At 49.6% G+C, this 15245-nt stretch overlaps 1 protein-coding gene and 1 non-coding gene across 2 annotated transcripts in view; one reads left to right on the top strand and one right to left on the bottom strand.

The window, feature by feature from the left end:
- Positions 1–15245, top strand: part of ADORA2B (adenosine A2b receptor) — a 27587-nt gene that overhangs the window by 9643 nt on the left and 2699 nt on the right. The window lies entirely within an intron of this gene.
- LOC115283120 lies at positions 4026–4155 on the bottom strand. The gene has a single exon (XR_003904928.1). It is a non-coding gene; the product is annotated as a small nucleolar RNA SNORA18 (small nucleolar RNA).

Genomic DNA, 15245 nt, shown 5'->3' with positions numbered 1-15245 from the left:
GTCCAGAAACATGAAGGAAAGTAAACCACCAGCAGCCCTTCGTGTCTCTCCGCCTCCCACTGGCTTTCAGCGCACTGCCTACCTAATTGAGATTTTACTTTCAAAAAGGTAATTCGTGCTGTTGCGAAGAAACCAAGCGTTTTTACAAAATGACAAACTGTGGAAAGTCAGTCCCCATCTCTGATCTGTGGTTTCCCAAATTGCCTGTCAGAGGCAGCGGCTCTTTCTTGTCCCTTTTCCTACACGAATTCTATATTGGACACATTCGGATGATAGCAGTGCTTTTACATTATTGAGGTTAATGCTGTTTGCCTTTTATTCTGTAACTGTAATAACGTTTCCTGAAACCCGCGGACAGTTTCTGAAAACTGGAAACTGATAAACAGCATTTCGAGTGTGTGACTTGTGGATTTATTCCACCCCAGAGCAGAGCAGGACGATTGCAACAGGGCATGCACACCCGTCATTAAACTCTGTGTCCAAGATTGCGGTGCTAGGGACCAGGTCAGATGAATTCTTTGCTTAGGCGCTCTCCCCTGCTCAGAACTACACCGTGTTGTAGTTGGCTTCATGTTTAGATGGTGAGTAACCATCTGGAAATTAAGAGGAAGTTCAGGAAGAACATGGCTTCCCAGATCCTTGGGATGGTCTGACTTCTTTATCATCCTTATTGCTGGCTGACCTAAGGGGCCCTCAGCGGGCCACTCGATGGGCCTGTGGTGCCTTCCTGCACTTGGGGTCGTTTGCCGAACCCGTGTTCCATGTTTCCTTCCCTCTTTCTGGGATTCCGTATTTGTTTGTTTACATACATGCCTGTAGGTAACTTTTTCAGGACTTGGGAGATAAACGTTCTGGGGTCTTATATGCCAACGGCGTTTTTAGTTCTCACATGTCACTGGTCGTGTGACTGGATGCAGTTCGGAAGTGTAAGGGCATTCCTGCAATGCCCAGTGTCGCCCGAGAAGTCTCGTGTGGGGATTCTTGTTTGTAGCCTGTATTTCCTCTCTGGAAGCCATTGAGAGTGCTTGCCTTCACTTGGTGTTCTGAAATTTCGTGAGGCTGGGTCTAAATATTGACCTTCAGTTTTTCTTTGTCCCTGGGGGTGGAACTTCTAGGTGAACCTTTCCAATCTGAAGACTTACATCCGTCTCTTTAGTTATGAGATTTTGATAAAGAGTATTTTCTTGATCATTTTCTTATCTCCCTTTTCACTGTTATTCTGAGATTCTTTTTTTTTTTAAGTTTATTACTTATTTTGAGAGAGAGTCTGTGTGAGTGGGGAACAGGCAGAGAGAGAAGGGGAGAGAGAATCCCAAACAGGCTCTGTGTTGTCAGCACAGAACCTGATGTGGGGGCTCAACCCCACAAACTGTGAGATCACAACCTGAGCTGAAATCAACAGTCAGATGCTTAACCGACTGAGCCCCCCAGGCGCCCCTCCTTCTGGGATTCTTAACCGATGGATGGAGACATCCTCTCCTTGGCTGATCTTTGACTCTTAAAAGTTCACGTAGAAATTAGTTTCCAATAGTTTAACTTTGTATTCTCTTCTGGAAGAATTCCTTGACATTTCCTCCCTAGTTACCCTATTTCTTTTTAATTTTAGGTTCATATTTTTACTTTTGAGGTGAAAACTTTTTGGGTTGGTTTTGAAAAAACCTGTTTTGGATTCACGTGGTTCAGACAACTTCACAAATTGTAATCGAAACTTCCTCCCATCCCCTCCTCCATCATGAGGTCTCAAGCAGTTTGGGGGGTGAGTGGAGAGTGAGGGGTCAGTGCTCTGTTGGAGACAGGGGACAATGATAAGGCGAGTGAGGCAGCCTTCCCCTTGACTTCTGCCCTTCTTCTGAGTCCCTTTCTGGCACCTGCTCTCTGCTGGCCTGGAGCTTCTCCCCCTGGCCATCTCGGTTTCTTCTTTTCTTTTTTAAATTTTTTTAATGTTTGTTTATTTTTGAGAGGGAGCAGTGTGAGCAGGGGAGGGGCAGAGAGGAAGGGAGACACAGAATCTGAAGCAGGCTCCAGGCTCCGAGCTGTCAGGATGGAGCCCAACACGGGGCTCAAACCCATGAACCGTGAGATCATGACCTGAGCCAAACTCAAATGCTTAACTGACTGAGCCATGCAGGTGGCCCCCCTTTTTAAACATTTTTAAAATTTATTTTTTTATTGGCCATCTCTGTTTCTGATGTAGGGCCATGCCTGCCCCATTCTGACGCACCTACCTGCCTTCTGGTTTCTAGAAACTCCTCACAATCTCTGGTTTGCTGATGTTCCCCTCCACTTCCATTTTTATGAATTTTAGGTTATTAATTTGTTTCCTTTTGTGTTTCTCTGCTGTCGTTTAAATGGGATTTTTTCCTGAGAAGTGATGATTAAGTGGGACTGGGAGAGCCAATGTAGGATTTTAATCAGGAGTTCGACATGGTCAGGTTTGCATCATGTACCAGGCGCTGTGGTGGATAGCAAGGGGGTGGGCAGGAGGGGCAAGAGCACGTAGGGTTGCCAGTTGCCATCGAGGTATGAAGGAAGGAAGCATGGCCAGGGCAGAGGCCATGGAGGCAGAGTCGAGATATTTGAGACGCGTAAACTCTGAATGTCTGCCCCAAGGATGATGCCTGATGCCAGCCGAAGGGTCTGACAGAGTTCGGGGCAGAGGGGCCACAGGTGAAGCTACACAGCCCAGAGACAAGGACAGGAAAGAGCCTAAGAACCAAATATGGGCCCTGGGACTGCAGTCAAAGAACAAGGACCGAAGACGTGGCGGGTCGGGGCCAGGCAGGGTGGGACTTGGGGTGTGAGATGCGCAGTCAGCGCACGGGATTGCCCCGTGCCTTTGTATTGACACCACGTGTTGAGTGAGGTGTGGCTAGAGGGCGGGGTCTTTGGGGACAGGTGTAAGAGGACTTGCTGACTTGGTTGGATGTTGGGAACGAGGAAGAGGGAGGAGTCCAGGGTGACTCCTGATATTCCTGGGCACCCGGTGGCACTGTGCCCCCAGCCAGGGACCTTTGGGAAGGTGTTGCATGGGTCATGGTTAAGGGGCCTGCAGGCGGAGCGGTAACAGCAGGGGGTTGAGTTTAGGGGCTCAGGGAGTTTGGGCTGGGCCGTCCTTCCGCCTGGCTTCGTGGGCGCCCGTGTTCTGACTGCGGCCTCGTGCATGGCAACCTCTCCGTCTGCGGGCTCCTTCCCTCCACCGAACATATTCAGGCTTCCCTCCCCTCTCTGAGCTTCCCCTTCTTTGGTTTACAGCCTGTTTGCTCCAGTCCTACCTCCCCCAGACTTCCTGGAGCAGCTTTTTGTATATGACATCTTGATTTCCAAGGCTGATTTCAATACCACGGCTAAACCTGCTTTTTTTTTTATTAAAAATGTTTTTTAGGTCAATTAATTTTTACTTACGGATTTTATATGTGATTCCTTCCATTGCCAATCACCTTAGTTCCTCCAAAGTCAATCATACTCCTCAAAATAGCCTTTTAGGAAGAACTTTTGTTCAGTCCACAGCTGTTCCTGTCAGTCAGTCCACAATTCTTAGCTTGGGTTTCTTTGATCTCCATTTGAGTATGGACATAATTCAAAACTTCCCCTCCTGTAATCTTTGGGGTCCACTTTCTTTAGGGCCACATGTAGATTCAGAGTGGATGGATCTCCATTTCAGATGGTTCTCAATTTCAGACACCCTCTAAACACCAATAAGTTCCAACTTTATTCACCCCTAAGCTGTCACCCCCCAGAGCTGTACTTGTAAAATGCCAATACCTGAGGTTTAAAATTGTGACTGTTAGGGGCAGCCTGAGTGGCTCAGTCAGTTCAGCATCTGACTTCGGTTCAGGTTATGACCTCGCGGTTTGTGAGTTTGAGTCCTGTGCTGGGGCTCTGTGCTGACAGCTCAGAGCCTGGAGCCTGCTTCAGATTCAGTGTCTCCCTCTCTCTCTGCCCTCCTGTGCTCACAGTGTCTCTCTCAAAAATTAAAAAAAAATTTTTTCTAATGTGCTGTTAGACCTTTCATAATTTTAGATGATTGGGGTCCTGGAGTTCTTTCCCTCAGATCCAACCACACAGTGCTGTGGATAAAGGAAACCACACATATGCCATGAGGCGTTTCCAGCGATGTAGGTCTGCAGAATAAGTCTCATCAGGATAGGTCTCAACTGCTTTATTTTTCCTAAAGTAGAGAATTATAAAGCTTTCTTGAAAGACATTAAAGAACAGGTCCTGTCGGGGTGCCTGGGTGGCTCAGTTGGGTAAGTGTCTGACTTTGGCTCAGGTCATGATCTCGCAGTTCATGGGTTTGAGCTCTGTGTCAGGTTCTATGCTGACAGCTCAGAGCCTGGAGCCTGCTTTGGATTCTAGGTCTCCTTCTCTCTCCTCCTCTCCCCTGCTCAAGCTCTGTCTCTCTTAAAATAAACAAACATTAAAAATTTTTTTGAAAAGAATAGGTCCTGTCGGTTACACTTCTGAAGTCACTTGTCTTTGGTCATGTCTCTACTTCTACCCTGTTGCAGGAGCATCCTGTGGGTGACTCTGCATCCGTGCTCACCCTTTTGGCCCATTCTTCATAGAACAACAGTCTTTCTAGAATGCAAACCTGATGGCACCCCCTTCCTTTACCTAATATCCCAGTGCTGTAGGATAAGGGCCCCGCTCTCCCGCTGTGTGAGTACCATCTGCGGGATGGAATGTCCGTTTCAGCCCGTCACGCGGGAAGGCATGTGGTCTCACGGTCCCCAGTGCTGGGTTGCTAAATCTCATCACTTGGTTACAGCTGGGTCTGCACTGGAAAGGCTATGTTTCCTCCTCTCAGGATTCTTGCCCAAGTCTGTTAGAACCAGGTGAAAGGACAATTTTCTTTCTTTTCATTCCTTCCACCTTTATTGGTTGGCATTCTTCATAAAGAAGAGTTTTACCTTTTCCCTGCTCTTCCTTAAACTATTTTTTAAAGTACAGTATGGACTAATGGGATTTTATTTTCATTTAATGTGTTATAATCCGTTTGTGTTTTCCTTTTGATGCCCAGAATTGGCCAGTGGGAGCCCATTCAGATTCACTTCTGTAGGTTTTTCCCATCCATTTGGTGAGCATTCCCTTACTTTCTGCCACAGGAAGGTTTTTCAAGCTCACACTACATTTTCCAGCTTTGGAATCAGGCATTTCTCCAAGGAGCCCTATTTCCTTTTCAGTGGAGAATGGTATTTAGAAACCAAGTTTTGGGTCCGTGTGCTCATTGCTACTGGAGCGCCATTTTTTCTAGGCCCTCACAATGAACAGAACTAAGAGATTTTTTTTTTTTTTAAAGAATGAGTCGGAAGAACTCTTGCTTACAGTAGAATGCCATCTAATTACTGAGTAGGAATGCTTCAGGTAGGCAAGTCATCACTGGCAACAGTCATTGTAGTACTACCGGTTCAGGCAAGAATCATCAATACGTGCTAAAACTGATTGGTGAAAGTCTGATGAGAAGCAAGAGAAAGTCTTGAAGTATCTATTACACGGTATCTACTAATTACAAAGGGAAAAATAGTTGCAGTGGAGAAATCTGGCAGACACCATGATAACGAGGTGATCCAAGTTGACATCATCAGAAATGGGACACATCAGTAATACTTGCCTCCTGCTGTCCTTCTGATGGTGTGTATGGAGAGGCTCAATGTTGTATCTGCAGCAGTGTGTTTGAACCCTAGCCATGGGAGAATACTTGATGGGGGAGAAGACAAGGTATCTTTTATTCTTCTTTGGTTCCAGGCAGGGACCCTTTCTCTTAGGGGCTCTTATTTCATTTGAGAATCCAGAGTCTGGAGCCTAGCAACCGTGATCAACAGATCCCTCGGTCCCACCTGGTATGTGAAACCAAACTAGGAAACTCACCAAAAAACAGCCTCAAAGACGAGCCCTGGGAGACCAGTCCTGGGCCGCATCTTTAATCTCAGTGCCTTGAATCAGACCATTCGGGACGGTCTCCTTCCATGGTGCCGCCCGTGTCCATCCTCCGTTGTTCTTGGGCCACTATAAGGGACACAGGGCATCCTTTCCAGCTACGTTCACATGTGGCGGTGGTCTCAGCTCAGTCCCCAGCCAGGCCCACCCCTGGGATTCAGACACATCTAAACTTGTTAGAGGAGATGAGACCCCTGCCCCACCCCCGGGGAGTCAGGGCAGGTGAGGTCCTGGCCTTGTCAGAAGCACCCAACCTGAAGGTAAACTCTGGTGGCCTGTTGTGTGGTGGGCGGGCCCTGTCCTTGTGTCAGCTGCCTCGCACACTGGAGCCAGGACCTTCCCAGACCGTGACCATGGGGAAAAGGCAGATGGCCCTCAATACAGTTACCATAAGTGGTAAATGAGAGACCTTCTTACCCCTCCCGGAGCTGAAGTTCATATGGATAGAACCAAGTAGTGTGTCTCCTTTCTGTGTGAGAAGGTCAGTCTGGTTTTCACATGTTTGGTAGAATTCATTGGTGCAGTCACCCCAGTCTTGAGTTTTCTTTGTGGGAAGGTCTTTGGCCATGTGTTCTAGTTTTGTACTAGATACAGTGCTGTGCAAGTTCTCTTTCTGTCCACGACAACTTTAAAACAAAAATTTTTAATGTTTGTTTATTTTTGAGATAGAGACAGAGTATGAGTGGCGGAAGGCAGAGATAGAGGGAGACACAGAATCCGAAGCAGCCCCAGGCTCTGAGCTGTCAGCACAGAGCCCGATGTAGGCCTCTAACCCATGAACTGTGAGATCATGACCTGAGCTGAAGTCAGGTGCTCAACTGACTGAGCCACCCAGGTGTCCCTTTAGGAAAAAAAACCTTTTTTTATGTTTCTGTCCATGACAACTTTTTAAAAACCTTTTTAGTCTGGTACCATGAGAAATCTGAAAAGCGGGAAGCAGCTACTCAGCATAAAGATTTCTGTCTTTTACAGACAGCCTCTTGTGAACGTTCACATACCCCACTCCCCACCCCTGTGCCTTGTTTTGTTTAGAGCTACCAAGTGGGTGTTAAAACACGCATATGCGATTAAGAAGCCAGAGTTCTGTTCTCTTCTTACAAATTCAGGCTTCGATTCAGCACTTGTGAGCCAGGCCCATTATTGGTGTTTTGGATTCAACAGTGAAGGAAACAGTCTTGCCATTGCCGGGCGCATGCTTCCGTGCGGAGACAGAAAACAGGGCTTCGTGGGAGGTACTGGGGAGGGGTGCCGTGGGAATCCGGAGGTGCCCCGGAGCCCAGCGGTGGATTTCAGTCCACACGGGTCTGCTTCCGAGCAAATTTCCGCAGCGTGAGCTCGGGCGTGTGTCACGGTGAAGAGGGAAGCGCGCTGGCCCAGGCACACCGCTTTGGTTCGTCTGTGGGTTCTCCCAGGACAACGGAGCTGGGATGGGGGCGTGGTCTCAGAAGAGGAAAAAGCCCTCCGACTGGCTGCTGTGTCGCAGGAGCCCCTGTGGGCTCCCACGAACAAGCAGGAATAAAAGAAAACAAAACCGCACCTGTCGGAAAGCCAGTCCCAGCCTGTGGTCCTGGCGGGGCCGGCCCCCCTGCCCACCGCGCCCCACTAGGTAACAGCCCCTCGGCTCACAGCAGCTCTTTCCTCTGCATTGTCTGGGCACTTCCCGACCTTGTTCTGATTAAGGTTTTGCCAGATTTTCTACTAGATTGGGGAGGGGTGCATTCTTAATATTCATTGTGGCAGCTCCAGCCCTGCTGACCTGCCTGGCAGGTGATCCGAGCTGTTATGTGGTCTAGTTAGAAAATTTTGTAGGTTTTGAGGGGTCGGCCCTAATGCTGTTTTTATAAGAAGCCCTGTAATTACTGGTGTGCACTTTTAGAGAATATGAGGTTTTCTTTTAAAACTGGATTATTTACACACTTTAAAGCAGAAAGGTTTTTATTACACAGGAATACAACTTGTGAGCTAGACAGTATAAAGAAAAAAGTCCCTAGGCAAACAGGAAGTGATTCCAGAAACAGCACAGAACTCCATGTGCATTCTCTTAGAGATCTGTGTTCATAAAGCAGCTGCCCCACCGGCATGGAGGTAGGTTCCGCAGAAATGTTTATCCCCATTTTTCTTTTCTTTTTTTTCTTTTTTAAAAGATTTTATTTAAATAACATTTTTTTAGGGGCGTCTGAGTGGCTCATTTGGTTAAGCCTCCGACTTCGGCTCAGGTCAGATCTCACGTTTGTGTGTTCGAGCCCCGCGTCAGACTCTGTGCTGACAGCTAGCTCAGAGCCTGGAGCCTGCTTCCGGTTCTGTGTCTCCTTCTCTCTCTGCCCCTCCCCCTCTCATGCTCTCTCTCTCTCTCGCTCTCTCTCTCTCTGTATCAAAAATAAATAAAACATTTAAAAAATTTAAATAACATTTTTAAATGTTTATTTTTAAACAGGATGCGAGCAGGGGAAGGGCACAGAGACAGAGTGCGAGCAGGGGAAGGGCACAGAGAGGGAGACACAGATTCCGAACAGGCTCCAGGCTCCATGTTGTCAGCACAGAGCCTGACATGGGGCTTGAATTCACAAATCATGAGATCACGACCTGAGCCAAAGTTGGACTCTTAACCAACTGAGCCACCCAGGTGCTCCCCCCCAATTTTTTTAAATGTTTATTTTTGAGGGGGCAGTGTAGAGAGCGAGACAAAGAATCCAAAGCAGGCTTTAGGCTCCGAGCTGTCACCACAGAGCCCGATGTGGGACTTGAAACCCTGAAGCTTTTATTTTTAAAAGCACCCAATAGGTGCTTTTAAACTCCGGACCCTGAGATTAAGGGTCGCACGCTCAGTGGCCTGAGTGAGCCAGTTGTCCCAGTGTTGTTTTTCTGAGGCCAGAGCACAGATGCTGTACAGCCCCAGGCCACTGCCCAGGGTAGCTGCCCTCGGGCGTGTGCCCAGCTAGGAGCATCTGAGAGCTGGGGGCTCTGCTCTCTGAGACCAAGAAGGTGGCCTGGTCTGAGCCGAGGCTGCAGAGCCAGAGCCGGAGGAGACCCTGCCCCAGAAATAGGCCAGCACTTGTTCTGCAGCACTTGGCAAGTCCCCTTTCGTTATGTAACCTCAGCATCCACACTGTTCCCTTTGTTGATCCCCCCCCCCCCATGTGACTGTTTTTCTGTCAATCCCCTTAGCTAATGAGCCCCTTTGATGGGGAGCGGGTAGATCACAGCACTACTATGCACAGCAGTGCTGCGTGCCCACTTCCCGGAGCATGGACTTGCCCGGAGCGCCCTTTGTGTGGGGGGTAGAATTGTTCCTGCTTGTTTGGAATAATAAAGCTGCTTATGCTTCTGTTATTCATCTCTACGTTGCCTTTTTTATACACCCCCTGCGTTTGGGGTAGACATCCAGCTTCCCGGGCTCCACGGCAGAGCAGAGACCGGCATGGGGGCCAATGCAGGAAAACACTTGGCCCCTGCCTTTCAGGAATGTTTTGAGGAGACACACACACACACACACACACACACACACACACACACACACACACACAGAGGAGGATGTTCTGGGAGTCACTGGTGTATACGGAGCAAAGCATGGAATCCACAAGCCAGGGAAGGAGGTCAGTATCTAGGAAAAAGATGCGGGCCCAACTGGAAGGAGGAGATGAGAAGACAGGGCAGGAGGCTCCTAAAGACTTGGCGAGATGCCCGGAGCTCATCCCTTCCAGCGTCCTGCCCAGTGCAAGGACACCTGCCTGCTTTCTCCAGCATCTCTCTCTTCCGCCTGGGCCCAGGCACGGGCCTTGTGGATACTGTTGTGCCATTAGGGTGTTGGAGCCCCAGCATGAGAATTGCCTGCTTTTCTGGAGCCCACACTGCTCCTGTGGGCCTGGCTGTGTCCTCCAGCAGAATGCAGGAAGTCTCTGTGCTCCTTTTAAGGCCTGCTTCCCAAGAAAGTAGCAGGGCCCTCAGCATTCAAGTCCTCAATGCCCCCGTGGCCGGCTCTGGAGGGAAGGCCCCCGGGACCCAGCAAGCAGCTCTGGCAGGGGCCGATGTGCCTGGGGGAGAAGGTGAAGCAGCGGACCTGTGGCTGGCTGCACCCATGGGGGGCCCGTGGTGAGGGACCAGCAGAGGCAGGAGAGACTGTATGTTCCTGAGCAGGAAAATGACTCCCTTTGGCAAAACTAGAGTCCGATTTGATTGTGTTTGTGTCCTGCCTGCAGTCAGGAGCAGCACGGGACCTCTCAGAGCCTCGGTGTCTGCATCTGTAAACTGGAGAGAGAGCAGGCCTCAGAGACCTGGACGGAGTGCACTGTGGTGGGCTGTGCGGTGCGTAGACAGGGAGGCTCCGTGTTACTGTGGTTCTGTACAGCCGGGGGAGGGGGCCTGCAGGTGCGCGCCTCCAAAACCTAGCCTTGGCTTGTGTGGTTCAAAGGCTGCCAGATGGGAATCTACTAGTTAGGAGGAAGTGGGGAAGGAAGACTTAGCTTAAGCAGGAATGATGGGGGCGCCTAGGGGGCTCAGTCAGTTAAGCATCTGACCTCGGCTCAGGTCATGATCTTGTGGTTTGTGAGTTTGAGCCCTTTGGAGTTGGATCCTCTGTCTCCCTCTCTCTGTCCCTCCCCAACTTGTGTGCACACTCCCAAATAAATATAATTTTTAAAAAGACAGAAAAGGGAGACATGGCTTCAGTGTCAGCTTTAGCCAAGTGTTTTAGGGCCTCACCATAATAGTTACTTTTCAACCCCACAGTGCTCAGCACACTCCCTGGCTGACCAGACCCCAGAGCCCAGCTCTCCTTCCCAAGCACTGTGCGCTCTGGTCACCGCCGCGTCCCTAGGTCTTTGACCTCCTCTTTGAACGTTCTCTCAGTCACCTGTCCTTGACCCACATCTGTGCCCCCAAGGACAGTTTCCCCTATTTCTGCTCATACCCAGACCTCAGGTGGGGACTTGGGCGTGAGCTCTTTTTCTTGCTTCTCTCCACTCTCCTTTCCAAGGCAGACATGGAGCTTTGATGTTCCCATCGTCCAGAAACACCGCGCCTGTCCTCTCCCCACCCCGCTGCTCACCCCTGCTCCCCTTATTTTTGCCGACTGCACCACCCACCGCACCCTGGCCTCAGGTCTTTGGTCTCCTCAGTCTTCCTCTGTCTCCCTTGGCCTCCCGACTCCACGGTGCAACCTGTGCCTCATCAACAACAGAGGCCGCACCACTGTCAACCACTGTCCACGCCACAGCGGTCACCATCCTGCCACGTTTTCCTAGCGAGCTCCCTCTTCCACTCCTGAGGCCACGCAAGAGCCCTGGCCGAGTCTGAGGGGACAGCAGCTCCCAAAGGGCTTCTGCGCCCGCCTTCTGACCAGCCCGCCCCGCCCCTGCACGCGCCTGTTGTGTCACAGTGGAGTGTCCCTTCTCACGTGTGCTGCACCCACGTCCTCCAACCTCCTCAGGCTCGTAGCTTCTTGATAATCTTGCCTCTCCCCTCCATCTTCTCTCTGCTGGCCGTCCGCGTCAGGATACTGACACCCACTGTTCTCCTGATGTTCATCTTGCAACCCATCTTCCCTTCAACACTGTCCCTGCAGAGCTAGTGCATTGTTCGTACGCTGCAGGGGAGAATCCTAGAAATCGTCCTCGATTCTCTGTCTTCCTAGGTCCAGTCCATTTTCAAGGCTTGCTGGTTCTCCCTCCAAAGTGCGTATCTATTTGTACCACCTTTGCCATTACCCTGGTCCACGTGCCAACATTTTCTCCTTGAATTAACCACCCAAATAGTTCTTAATTGGTGTGCTTTCCCTCTTGCCTCCCTAAAATTCAGTCTCCATATTGTGAGCTTTATAAAACATAAGTCACTACCGTTCCCACTTACAAGCCTTCACAGCTTCCCAAGTCACTCCGAATATCAAAATCAGGATTCCTTCCCACGGCCTGTGGGCTGGCCGCTGCCTGATCTCAGGCCCCTCACGTTGCCTTTCGCCTCTGTTAGGTGAGTGAAACCCTCTCCTGTCTGAAGGCCGATTCTGTTCTCTCTGCCTGCAGTGCTCTTCTCCCCACTCTTCAAAGTCTCGCACTCCTTGGCCGCCTTTAGCTCTGCCTAAGAGGCCTTCCCCGACATCCTATGTCCACAGTCTTCCTGTTTTTCTCTTATCTGCATCCTGTTCATTTTGGTTTGGTCAAACTCCTTCTGATTTGTAATTACACATTTGCGTGTTTATTTTCTGTCTCTTTCGTTAGCTTTACAGCCCACAAGGGCTATGATTATGTTTCCAGTGACAGCAGAGTGCTTGGTACAGAGAGAGAACTCTGCAGGAAATAACCAACCTGGACGAGAGGCTGTGCTTTGGGGCTCACGAAGTGGTGACTGGCTGCTCCCCGGAGGGAATCCTCCGCTTTTCCTTATCTAGGCCAATTTGGCATAAAAGTAGTTTTTCACGGGCACCACCTCGGTAGCTCGCCTGATTCAGACTCTCGATTCTGGCTCAGGTCATGATCTCACAGTTTGTGGGTTCAAGCCCCACATAAGGCTTTGTGCTGGAGGCACGGAGCCTGCTTGGGATTCCCCCTCTCTTCCTCTCTGCCCCTCCCCTGCCTGCTCTCTCTCAAAAACAAGTGAACATTTAAAAAAGGGTAGTTTTTCACATTTGCAGCATCCAGCAGCTTTGTGAATTCCAGTTGTTTTGAACTCTAGAGGGAAGCCACCCCGGGATCCCTCTATGTACAGAATAATATTGCTTAAAAAATATGTCAAGTACAATAAGCAGCGTAATGTGGTGCAAGGGACACAGGCTTGAGAGTCCTGACCCAGCTTTGCTCTTTGGTTCTCGTATTGCTTTTGTTCCTCACAGACTTTGTATCTGTTTCCTCGATTGTAAAACAAGAGAGGCTTGATTAGAAGAGAGCCGAGTCCCTCCCAGCTCCTATGCTGTCGGCGGCAGGTGAACGGCGGCTTCAACAATTGACATGTAATGATCTCTTGAACTATAACATGGAAGCCATGACGGTTCTGGGGTTTCTTTCCTTCCACTCGGCCACCTGCTCTGCCTCCAGGCGAGCCCTCGTGGCCACAAGATGGCTGCCGCAACGTAGGCCCCGGCCTCCCGCGAGGGCCTCAGGAGCAGACAGGGGTGGGCCTGGGGACAGCTCTCCTCATGGCCTCCCTCCTTTTACCCAGAAGTAAACACCTTTCCTGGAAGTTCCCGAGCAGACTTCCTTTTGTCTCACTGGCCGAACCACCTCGTTTATCCACCCCAGACCTCCACCTACAAGAGGACTTGCGCAGCCCAAATACAGTTCATGCCGGCCCAGGGCTGGCCTGTATCAACGGTACTTGATTAAATACAGTTGAGCACTGTGAACACAAGGCTGAAGGGGCAGGACTGTTGCTCTCTGAGGCCCTGCCTACTAAATCTGCAGTCCTGTGATTCAGAGCGCCTGGCTTTGAGGGAGGCTGCCTTGTCATCCGGCAGAGATTCTCTGGTGAGGTAACGGACAGGAATAACATTTTGGTAAGGAATTGCTGTACATTCCTGAATGAGGAAGGAAGCAGAAAGGGTTTAGATAGATGGATTTATTGGCCAAGGAAAATTCAGTGAGCAACTGAGCCCAGCAGGTTCGTAGTAAAGGCCCTACAACTGAGCTGCCTGCCCTTCTAGGGAGCAGAAAAGGTTAGGGATCATGGCCACTTGCCAGTCAGGGCCTCCAGTAACGTCCTCAGCAAACGGCACCGGTCTGCCTGCCCGTCTAGGCCGTAGCAGCAGGTGTTCCTCAGTAGAATCTTCCTTTAAACTGGTCTGACAACAAACGAGGTGCGCATTCATAAGGGCCATATTATTAAGAACCCACTCTCTATGTCAGACACTGTGTAGGTCCTGGGATACCAATACAAAGGGACATGGGCCCAGGCCTTAGGAGGCTGACATTCTACTTGAGGGGAAAACACACGTAATAGATAAACAAGCTCTATGCCAGGTGTGTGTCTGGGGCCAGAAGTGGGAGAGGCCACCTCAGCCTGGGAGGTGATCAGGAACAGGAGCAGGTGCTTCACCCGTGTTGCGCGCAGCATGAGCCAGGAGGGAGCCGCTGGCTAGGAAAGGCAGGCGCCAGGTGGGTGGGGCTGCGGCCGGGAGGGTTCTGTGGGCCATGCTGAGAAGTGCAGGCTTTATTCTGCAGGCACAGGAAACTGGACACTTTCCATAGATAACCTTTTTTTTTTTTTTACTCAACATTTAGGTTTTTTAATTAAAAAATGATAAATCCTTGTTTAATCTTTGCATCCACGATGACATTATTAACTAGATTTGCTTTACTCATTCCATTTTTATTTTTAATATTTTTTAATAGTTTATTGTCAAATTGGTTTCCATATAACACCCAGTGCTCTTCCCCACAAGTGCCCTCCTCCATCACCACCATCTCCCTTCCCCCTCCCCCTTCAACCCTCCGTTCATTTCTAGTATTCAGTAGTCTCTCAGGTTTTGCGTCCCTCTCTCTCCCCAATTCTCTTTCCCCCTTCTCCTCCCCATGATCGGCCATTAGTTTTCTCCTGTTAGACCTATGAGTGCAAACATATGGTATCTGTGCTTCTCCACCTGGCTTATTTCACTTAGCATGACACCCTCGAGGTCCATCCACTTTCCTACAAATGGCCAGATTTCATTCTTTCTCACTGCCATGTACTCCTTGACCCATTCATCAGGTGATGGACATTTAGGCTCTTTCCATGATTTGGCTATTGTTGACAGTGCTGCTATGAACATTGGGGTACATGTGTCCCTACGCATCAGCACTTCTGTATCCCTTGGGTAGATCCCCAGCAGTGTTATTCCTGGGTCATATGGGAGTTCTGTTGATAGTTTTTTGAGGAACCTCCACACCGTTTTCCAGAGCGGCTGCACCAGTTTACTTTCCCACCAACAGTGTAGGAGGGCGCCCGTCTCTCCACACCCTCGCCAGCATCTATAGTCTCTTGATTTGTTCATTTTAGCCACTCTGACCGGCATGAGGTGGTATCTCAGTGTGGTTTTGATTTGTATTTCCCTGATGATGAGTGATACTGAGCATTGTTTCATGTGCCTGTAGGCCATCTGGATGTCCTCTTTGGAGAAGTGTCTGTTCATGTCTTCTGCCCATTTCTTCACTGGATTATTTGTTTTTTGGGTGTGGAGTTTGGTGAGTTCCTTGCAGATTTTGGATACTAGCCCTTTATCTGATATGTCATGTGCAACTATATTTTCCCATTCCATCGGTTGCCTATTGGTTTTCTTGATTGTTTCCTTTGCAGTGCAGAAGCTTTTTATCTTGATGAGGTCCCAATAGTTCATTTTTGCTTTCATT

Source organism: Suricata suricatta, chromosome 17 (assembly GCF_006229205.1).
Source record: "Suricata suricatta isolate VVHF042 chromosome 17, meerkat_22Aug2017_6uvM2_HiC, whole genome shotgun sequence".
Lineage (NCBI taxonomy): Eukaryota > Metazoa > Chordata > Mammalia > Carnivora > Herpestidae > Suricata > Suricata suricatta.
This window is presented reverse-complemented; position numbering and strand designations above follow the sequence as displayed.